Raw genomic sequence first — 9,139 nt, 5'->3', positions numbered from 1 at the left:
TTATCGCTAATGAAAAAATAAATATTAAAAATTCTAAATAAATTAATAATTTTACGCCAGACACTCGGCTGCACAAGGCTAACCCATGAATTTGCTTCAGTGAGGATTAAATTAGGTTATCTGGTAAATGTTTTCTGCTTTCTCTCCACTCCATTTTTTAAAACATTAAAAAACTTTAGCGTAAAGAGCGGGGTGTTGAAGAGAGAACAGCCCCTTTCATATACGGAGTAATTTCTGTCCGTTTTAAGTTTTAATGTCGCTCCTTACTTTTAGTTAAAAAAACTTGTTTTTTATTTATTTAATTTCTGAACGTTTTTGAATTAAAGCATGTTTTGATTTTGGCTCTCCACACTGGAATAATTAAAACGAAATTTGCCTATATTTTTTTTTTGGCTAAATGTTTTTCTCATAGTTTTGATCGGATAATTTTAGAGAAAAAGGAGCAGAGGAGGCCTAGTTACCCTCCAATTTGCGGCTACTTAAAAAGGCAACTAGAACTTTTAATTATTTACGAACGTTTTTGTAACTTACGAATTAACTTACGTAACGAACTTCTATATTCGTATGTTTTTACTACTTATATGAGGGGGGTTCGCCCCCTCGTGAATACCTCGCTCTTCATACTAAAGCTTATATTGTGTCCCAATTCCTTAAGAATGGCCCCTGAATCACAAAGACCGTAGAATAAATAGTTGAAAATACTAAAAATACTTTAGCGTAAAGAGCGAGGTATTAGAAGGAAGTGAACCCCTCATATGCGAAATAATTTCTGTTCGTTTTAAGTTTTAATGCTCCTCATTACTTTCAGTTGAAAAGTTTTTCATATTTTTTAAATGCTGGAAAATTCTGCGCCCCCTTCATGGAAATTCTCTTCCCCCATGGAAACTTTTCCCCACAATCGCTCAACCTCCCCCAACCAAAAAATTCACCTGAAAGCGTCAATACACTTCCCAAAAACCATTACTACATGTAAACACTGGTCAAAGTTTGTAACTTACAGTCCCTCCCACGGGGACTATGGGGGAGTAAGTCGTCCTCAAAGACATAGTTATTAGGTTTTTCGACTAAGTTGGATAAAATGGCTATCTCAGAATTTTGATGCGGTGAATTTAGGAAAAAAATGAGCGTGGGAGGAGGCCTAGGTGCCCTCCATTTTTTGGTCACTTAAAAAAGGCCCTAGAACTTTTAATTTCCGTCAGAATGAGTCCTCTGGCGACATTCTCGGACCACTGGGTCGATACGATCACCCCTGGAAAAAATACGGCAAAAAAAAACGAAATTCAACATTTTTGTAGATAGTAGCTTGAAACTTCTACTATAGGGTTCTCTGATACGTTGAATCTGATGGTGTGATTTTCGTTAAGATTCTATCACTCTTAAGGGGTGTTTTCCCCTATTTTCTAAAATAAGGCAAATTTTCTCAGTCTCGTAACTTTTGATGGGTATAACTAAATTTGATGAAACTTATATATTTAAAATCAGCATTAAAATTCGATTATTTCGTTGTAACTATTGGTATATAAAATTCCGTTTTTAAGAGTTTCGGTTATTATTGAGCCGGGTCGCTCCTTACTACAATTTGTTACCATAAACTGTTTGATTAAATTTGTTTTAAGCATTTGAAATTCACTCATGTGAGCGTCTTCACCTCAAAGCAGCCCAGTCTTCAAATGACAGCTAAATCTTTCATTCATAAAAGGGGCGGATCCAAGGAGGGCACAGGAGCACCCCCCCCCCATGACATGATGTTGTATTTTTGGTTGGGACTGCTTGCTCTGGTTTGGGCCTGGACGAAAGTAATTTTTCTTTGTAATTGATTTTTAATAGTTGAGTTTTTCATAAATTTTTCAATATTAAGACTGTTTTTTTTTGTAAACCAGTTTGAAAGAAGATTTTAGTCACTTTGTGCGGTCTTTGTTAAGTTTTACTAATGCCGCATACCGCCAAAAATTATTTAATTAAATTTAGGTTTATCAACGGAATCTGTCCGTATTACTGCAAAAGCCAACTGCAAGGCGAAGATCTTCATTTTGTAGTAACAAGGAGGAGAAATTAAAATCATAACTTCTTTTTACTGTCAAAAATTTGTTTTTGAGTCTGTCTTGCTATGGCACTAAGGCAAAGAAATTGATAGGCCTATCATTACTTTTTTGGTAGTCTGTTTTGGTTTTTTGGGTTTGCTTGTTTTGCAAAGATGGATGGCTTTTACAACACAGCCTAGTAGTTTTTTAGCGAATTTGTATAATAGAAAATAAATGCATGAGAAGCGCAAAATTTATTAATTTAAGTTTTTGTGAGAAATGATGGCCACTTTACTGCCTATTTTCATCTAATCAATGCTCCGCATTATACAACATATCACCTCCTCTGTTCATCTTAAAACATTAAAATAAAGGCCAAACTCTTCAATACTTTAGACCATTTCCTCTACCCTACGGCGCATAATTGTTGAGGTTCCCTTTATTTTGCGGGCATTTTTTGTTTGCAAGTTTATCTAAGCAACCTATTGTGAACCCCCCCCCCCCCAAAGAAAATCCTGGATCCACTATTTTCTCTCTGAAAATCCAATTTAAAATAACAAATTTCAAGACATTAAAATGTCTAATAACCAGACAAAGAGCCTGAGTCATAGATCTCAGCAAAGAATATCTAAACAGGTTTTTCGGAAGTGACTCAGAAAAAGCAAGTCTCTGACTGAGATCGGGTGCTCGAGAGACCCAGTATTGGGCATGTTGCAATCCAATCAAAAATTCTGCCCGGGAATTAGTCTGTGACTGAGTACCGGTTGGTTTACCCTATACTGTAGAGCAGCATAGTTTCCATACTAGGTGTTTAGCACTTAGGAATGCTAATTCTAGAAATGCACCCATTTCTGGTTGACTCTTCTCCTCTGTGGGGCAAACTAAAATTGTATAAAGTTGGCAGGGCTTTGAAGCAGAGAGAGTTGGAGTTGCCCAAATTATATTTTAAATACTAGGCTAATTGTAGTTATCACTGATGATTTGTGTATAGTAGGAAGTAAAAAACTTATGCATCCATTAATGTTAATATCCAAGATTTTCCCCTTTCACTTTTATGTTTAAACTAGCCAGCTGTATCTGAAAAAAATAAACATCCAATTTTGCTTACAGATAACATTATCTGTAGAGCAAAGTGTATTAGTCCATGAGCCCTGTAGACAGCAGTGTGAGGTCTGTATTCTGATCAACTAAGAATTCAACCAATCAAAAAAAAAGAAAAAAAAGAGGAAACACCCTCTAAAAAAAAAAACATCATCTTAATGAAAATAACACCATCAAATTCAGAGTATCAGAAAACCCTACTGTAGAAGTTTCAAGTTCCTATCTGCAAAAATATGGAATTAAGACTACAGTGAAAAGATTACAGATGTTTCTTTTTTTCTTCCCAGGGGTAATCATACAACCCATTAGTCCTATAATATTGTGAGAGGGCCTTTTCAAACAGAAATCAAAAGTTCTAGTGCTCTTTTTAAGTGACCAAATAAATTGAAGGGCAACTTCCCATGCTCATTTTTTCCCAAAGTCACCTGATTAAAATTTTGTAGATAACCATTTTTTTCAGCATAGTAGAAAATTCTAATAACTATGCCTTGAGGATGACTTAATCCTCCACAGTCCTTGGGGGAAGGGCTGCAAGTTATGAACATTGCCTATTGTTCACATATAGTATTGGTTATTGTGAAGTATACACACATTTTCAGAGGGGATTTTTTTCTGTTGGGGGGGGGGGGAGAAGGTAACATGGAATTTTCCATGAAGGGGGCAACAAATTTCCCAGCATTATTTAAAAAACAATCAGAAATTAAATAAAAAAATAAGTTATTTTAACTGAAAGTAAGGAACAACATTAAAGCTTAAAACAAACAGAATTTTTTATGTATATAAAATGCATTGCTTCCTCCTCAACACCTCACTCTATGTTAAAGTTTTTATTACTTTTGAGAAAAACTTCTTATTGTTCCAATTAAACAAACATTGTGTTTAAGTAGTCATTTTGAAAGAATTGTGACAAAATTAAATCTTTAGCATAAAGAGGAAGGTGTTGAGGAGGAGGCAACTCCCTTCATATATGTAATAAGTTTAATTTTTTAAGTTTTTATTGGTTTATAGGGATAACCAGATATTGGTTATCCCTAAATGATAACAATTGTTTGTGGCAGAATTCTTAATGTGGTTAATGTTAATAAGATTCCATATTTGACACAGGGACAAGTTGAAAATCTACTCATTTTGTTTTGTATGCCCTCTCAGTTATACCAATTCATTTGTTTTTAAATGCGCCCCTCCCCATCCTTTAGTCCCATTAAATAAAAAAACAAGGTTTTTTTAAATGAAAGTAAGGAGCAACATTAAAACTTAAAACAAACAGAAATTACTCTGTATATGAAAGGGGCTTTTCCTCCTCAATGCCCTGCTGTTTATGCTAAAGTTTGACTCTTTCTCTCAACTCTATTTTTAAAACAGTAAGAAACTTTTGTGTAAAGAGTGGGGCATTGAGGAGGAAAAGCCCCTTTCGTATATGGAGTAATTTCTGCTCGTTTTAAGTTTTAATGTTGCTCCTTACTTTCATTTATGGGCATTTTTGAATTAATGCATGTTTTGATCTTGGCTCTGCACATAAATAATTAAGACAAAATTTGCATATTAATTAATTGCAATTAATCAAAAGGTTTTTTAGAAAAAAGAAGTAAGGGAGGAAGCCTAGTTGCCCTCCAAGTTTTTGATTACTTAAAAAAGCAACTAGAACTTGTAATTTTTTACAAACGTTTTCATTGGTAAAAAATATACATAACTTACAAATTAACTTACGTAATGACCTTCTATATTCGTTTGTTTTTATTGCGTGTATAAGGGGGTTCAACCCTCATTAATACCTTGCTCTTTACACTAAAGCTTAGATTTTGTCCCAATTCCTTAAGAATGACCTCTGAATCACAAAGGCCATACAATAAATAGTTGAAATTACTAAAATTACTTTAGAGTAAAGATTGAGGCATAACAAGGAGGTAAACCCCTCATATGCATAACAATTTTTGTTTGTTTTAAGTTTTAATGCTGCTCCTTACTTTCAGTTAAAAAAAACTTTTCATATCTATTTTTTTATTGTCTTTTCAAATAATGCTAAAAAATCCTGTGCCCCCTTCATTGAAATTCTCTTCCTCCATAAGAAGTTTCTCCATGGAAATATCCTCCCACGTACCACCCCCCTCAGCTGTCTCCACTAAACCAAAGAAATCCCCCTGAAAACATCTATACACTTCCCAGTAACCATTGTTATAGGTAAACACAGATCAAAGTTTGTAACTTGCATCCCCTCCCACTGGAACTGTGGGGGAGTAAGTCATCCCTAAAGGCATAGTTATTAGGTTTTTCGACTATGGTGAATAAAATGGCTATCTCAGAATTTTGATCTGGTGACTTTTGGGAAAACTGAGCATGGGAAGGGGCCTATATGCCGTCCAATTTTTTGGTCACTTAAAAAGGGCACTAGAACTTTTAATTTTCGTTACAATGAGCCCTCACTCGACATTCTAGGACCACTCATTCAATACGATCACCCCTGGGGAAAAAAAACAAACAAATAAACATGCATCCATGATCTGTCTTCTGGCAAAGAATGCAAAATTCCGCATTTTTATAGATAGGAGCTTGAAACTTCTACAACAAGGTTCTCTGATATGCTGAATCTGATGGTGTGATTTTCGTTAAGATTGTGTGACTTTTAGGGGGTGTTTCCCCCTATTTTCTAAAATAAAGCAAATTTTCTCAGGCTTGTAATTTTTGATGGGTATAACTAATCTTGATGAAACTTATGTATTTGAAACTCAGCATTAAAATGTGATTCTTTTGATGTAACTATTGGTATCAAAATTCTATTTTTTAGAGTTTTGGTTACTATTGAGCCAGATCGCTCCTTACTACAGTTTGTTACTACAAACTGTTTGGTATATAGCCCTAATAATTTATTTTGTGCATGTGAAGAATTACTCTTTGTCAGAAGGGAAGACCATAAACTGACTTCCTAGAAAGGGAAATTATATAGTATGTTCAACTTGCTGCTATGTTACGTTTAGAATCATGTACATATTGATAAAAATTATAGGTAAACTAGAATTTTAGCATTTTTTCTCACTTGATAGATTTCTTAGACATGCTTTTAAAATTTTGGCAACTATGGACTGAAAAATATTTTTGTGTCCTCTCAATTCTAGACCCCATGAGATAAGGTAAGGCATCAAGTAATGTATTCATTTCTATGCTAGTTAAATTATGTTTTAAACTGCACATTTACCCATAAGAGAGATTTGTATTTGTTGAACATCTTATTCATAAGTCTAAATATAATCTCTCCTTACCTCTAGCTTATATTTGCACTTTTTTCTGCCTAATTTGGCAAAATAGCTAAAGGTCAGAATAGATTGTCTTCTGAAGGTGACATGCTAGGACAAACAGGGATAATTTTATTTTTCCAATTTATTTTATTTTTGTAATTTGGACAGTTTGTCTCCTGCAACCCCTCCCCCAACTTCCGTAATAATACCATATAGATAAAATAGGAGAAAACAAGAAAATATAATTCACTGATAGTAGGTTAAAACTATGGAGTAAGAATTTCATCTATTTTTTTTGGTTAAGTTTTTGGATTTAGTCCAGCTTCAATTCATAGGTATTATGTCAAATCACACTTGCCAGAATTATGATGAACATGTAGCTACCTTTCAGGGAAGATATGTGCTGACTGATCAGGTGACTTGAATATATTGTGCTGAAGCAAAAGAGTGAATATGTGTAAATGATTCATAAATTGGGCTTGGCTATATATTTTTATATTAGCAGAGGTTAAAGGATACAATAATATGTAACACTTGGTAATGATACTTGTACTGTAAGTATTTTAGAGTTTTTTAAGGTTAGAGCAACATCTACAATATGAAAGAAACACAAAACTGTATTATTAATATGTAACTTTTGCTGTGTATTTGCAAATTAAAGAGGGTTGGGGGTAAAGTAAACTTCTTTTAAGGTTGATTTAAGTACAAATTTTCTTATTTGTTAAAGCTATTTTCTGAACCTAACTGTGTTTCCGTCTTATTACACGCAACTACACGCTAGTACCATATTTCATTCTATGATTACACTGAACTCTACACTAATTCCATATTTCATTCTATGATTACACTGAACTCTACACTAATTCCATATTTCATTCTATGATTACACTGAACTGTACACTAATACCATATTTCATTCCATGATTTTTAAGGTTGTTGTGCTCAACCTCTCTTTGGTATCAGAATAGCATTCTCATTTGCTAAAAGAAACACAATAAATTGTCAAGACTATTTTGACATTCTAAAATATTTACTCATAGTATTTTTTAATGGTGCACCAATACCCTTAATTCCCCTGATTCAAGTATACTTTGAACTGTATAAATGCATGCAATTTCCCTACCCTGGAATTTTTCTAAAATGAAACACTTTTGGAATAATATATGTAAGGGTTTTTTTCCATTTTTATGGCACTTGGTATCTACCAAGTGACATATAGCAATCACAAACTTGAGTTTGGTGCTTCTGGACGTGCTAGGACGATGAACATTGATAGGCGTGTCAGGGAGCTGCACAATTTGACTTGATAAAGTCGTTTTCCCTGATTCGACCATCTGGGGGGCTGAAGGGAGAGGAAAAATTAGAAAAATGGAGGTATTTTTAACTTAAGAGTGGGTGATTGGATCTTAATAAATTTGATATTTAGAAGGACCTCGGGACTCAGAGCTCTTGTTTTAAATCCCAACCGGCATTTAGCCTCTGATTTTCCTTTTAAAGCAATCTATTGATTCTTAGAATTTTGCCAGAGTTCATACTTATGAGCTCTTCCGTTCTTGTCACTAGTGCCATATGAGCTCTTAGCTCTTGTTAAAAGTAGACTTTTTATTTCCATGGTGTTTCCTTGAAGGTTCCAAGTTGAATTTTGAAATTCTAAAATATTTACTCATAGTATTTTTTAATGGTACACCAATACCCTCAGTTCTCCTGAGTTGTCAAGTATACCTTGAACTGTATAAATGCATGCAATTTCCCCACCATGGAATTTTTCCAAAATGAAATGCTTTTTGGAATAATATAAGTAAGAGTTTTTTATATTATAAAAGTAGATTTTTTAATTCTGTGGTGTTTCCTTGAAGGTACCAAGTTGAATATGAACAATTCACTAAAAATAAATATTTAGGGAATCTATTCAACAATGTTGATGAATGGTAATGTTTTTCACTGTGCCCTAAAGGATTATATTAAAGAAAAAATTTTAAAGTAGCTTTTATCTTTTTATATCGTTTGCTTCTAGAGAGTGGGTTTACAATGCTGATACAACCTCTTTAACAGGAAATGCTATAAAATTCTGAAAACTTCTTTAAAACACTTTGGATAAAAGAGTAATTGAAGGTAAATTTATACCTTGTCATAAGTAGGTCCCATGACTGTTGTCCTTATTTATTAAAGTAAACTGTCAATTAATTTTTCAGAATAATTTTAGATAATTATTGGTATATTTTAGTAGATCAGGGGCAATGCTATAGCGTTGCATTAGTAAAGACCATATGGCTTTGTTTTATTATTACCATAATTTTTTCCCTAGAGGCACTTCATGTGGAAGGGGTTGTTATATAAACTTCAAAGGGGGCTCCTTCGATTAGAAATTGAGAGTTCTAATGCCCTTTTTTAAGTGTGAAAAGTGATCACTGGGCAACTAACCCCCAACCCCCTCCAAACCCCCAACCCCTTTCCCAAATACATCTGATGAAAATTTTGAGGTAGCCATTCTGTTAAAAATAGTTCAAGATCTTATAACAAAAACTCCAGGGTCAACATAATCCCCCAGGGCCTGAGGGCAGGTGTTGTAAGTTATGCTCTTGGAGCAAATATAGTTCTTATGGAAGGGATGCTCATATAAACTTCAGGGAAGGCTCATTTGATTATAAATTAAAAGTTTTAGTTCACTTTTTCAGAGTCAAAAGTGATCAAACTCTTAACTTTTTTTCCCCAAGTACATTCAATAAGAATTTAGATAGCCAGTTTTTAAAAATGGTTCAAAGATAATATAACAAAACTTCAGTTTCG

The sequence above is a fragment of the Artemia franciscana genome, unplaced genomic scaffold (assembly GCF_032884065.1).
Source record: "Artemia franciscana unplaced genomic scaffold, ASM3288406v1 PGA_scaffold_171, whole genome shotgun sequence".
Classification (NCBI taxonomy): domain Eukaryota; kingdom Metazoa; phylum Arthropoda; class Branchiopoda; order Anostraca; family Artemiidae; genus Artemia; species Artemia franciscana.
The sequence above is the reverse complement of the archived record's forward strand: the minus strand, read 5'-3'. Positions refer to the sequence as shown.